The sequence below is a fragment of the Alexandromys fortis genome, unplaced genomic scaffold (assembly GCF_014885135.2).
Source record: "Alexandromys fortis isolate MF-2015 unplaced genomic scaffold, M_Fortis_MF-2015_v1.1 scaffold_229, whole genome shotgun sequence".
NCBI lineage: Eukaryota > Metazoa > Chordata > Mammalia > Rodentia > Cricetidae > Alexandromys > Alexandromys fortis.
This window is the reverse complement of record NW_026068122.1, coordinates 480,469-482,452: the sequence shown is the minus strand read 5'-3', so window position 1 is coordinate 482,452 and position 1,984 is coordinate 480,469.

Genomic DNA, 1,984 nt, shown 5'->3' with positions numbered 1-1,984 from the left:
GATGCGTGGGCATGAGGCAGAGAGAACACACCAGGAATGGCATGGGATTTTGAAAGCTCAAAGATCATCCCCAGGACACACCTTCTAATCCTTCTCAAACATTTTGACCAGCCCGGGACTAAGTATTCAAATATATGGGAGGACCTGTGGAACCTGTAGGGACCATTCTCATCCAAAGTATCACAGGTTCTAAACTTGATACTGTATGGTGATGTGTCATAATTGAAATATCAAAGAGAAGGGTGGAAGTTGCCTAAACTCATAAAGCCAATAGGATGACATTTCAGCTGGTTCATATTGCTCTAAGTAAACCATAGAGCTAGCTGGATTTAGGAGAGGATCAATAGATTCCACCTCTAGCTCAGAGAGCCAGATTGATCCAAAGCAATGGAGGCTATAGGGGTATTCACACTATTAGAATCACCATCACCACTGTTTTTTTTTTTTCAAAAATACTTCAAAAACTACATTAAAAGACAACTAAAGCCAGGTGTAGAGGTGAACACCTTTAATCCCAGAGGAAGAGGTAGATTGATCTCTGTGAGTTCAAGACCAGCCAGCTCTACATAGTGACTTCGAGGCCAGTCAAAGTTACACAGAGACTTGCCTCAGAAAAGAAGGACAACTAAGAAAACTAAAATATGTCATTATATCACATACTAGAGCCTGCTCTGTGTCCCAGCGCAAGACAGGTGAGGACAATTGTGGGCAGAAATCTCCGTGAAAAAGAAAATACCTCCAAGGAGAAGTTGAGGTATTGTCCACACTCTATACCTTTCACAGATTTTTTTATTTGTTTGTTTGCTGTATGTATGCACACGTGTTTGCATGCTGAGGCCAGGAGAGGACCTTAGAGGTCTTCCTTTAACACTCATCACCTCTTCCCTTGGTGGCAAGGTCTCTCCCATACCTGGCACTAGCTTCTTTTGTTTACTTGCTTCTGGCTTGGTTTTGTTTCTTTCTTTCTCCTCTCTCTCTCTCTCTCTTTCTCCCTTACCCCCTTTCTCTCTCTCTGTCTTTCTTTTATTTTTTTTTTTTTTGCTTGCCAGCAAACCCAGTAATTCTCCAGTTACCACAAGCCTTGGGGTGTGGGCATGTGATGAGATGCCCACTGAGTTAAAACTCCAGTCCTCAGGACTGCACAGCAAACGCTCTTAACTACAGAGCTATCTCTCTAGCCTAGAGCTGCCACATTCTGATGATCTGGAGGCTAGGACCATACCCTTCCCATGTCACTTCCACATGATACCTAAGCATGGCAATGAAATGAGACCCAGAGTACTTCTGCTTGACACAACTTCTTCTGGCCATCGCTTTTCATTCAGGATCTCTCCATCGGTCTAGTAGGAGCTTACTCAGAGCCACGCTGCACCGTGAGAAATCACGTTTTTGTGATGAGACATCCTATTCACTATTTTAAACATACAATGCATTATTACTAATTGTAGTCATGCTAATGTACAGAGCAACACAAGGAATCACCCCTAGATAATATTTAGAACTCATTACTTCCCCCTTCCATCTTTGCTAAAGACTGTCCCCAGCCTCTGGTACCCACGATTTTGCTCTCTGTTTCTATGGTTTGACTGTTTTAGATTCAGTACATGAGTGACCTGATACAGTTCTTCTCTTTCTGTGTCAGGTCTTTCTTACAGCGTAGCCTCTAGATTCATTCACAGCACAGAGTGACAGTGTTTGCATGCTCTGTCTGAATAGTATTAGTGTGTGTGCACAGGCGCGTGCGTACTCGCATGCGTATGTAAAGTTTAAATCCATTTGTCGTAGTTTGTTTTCTGTTGTGGTGGTAAAAAACTGACCAAATGCAGCCTTGGGAGGGAATGGGTTTATTTCTGATTACAGCATATAATCCATTATCAGTGAAAGCCAATGAAAGAAACAGGAGGCAGAAACTAGAGTAGAGGAAATGCATGAATGCCGCTTGTTGCCTTATTCAGCCTGCTTTCTTAGACCACCAGGACCACCC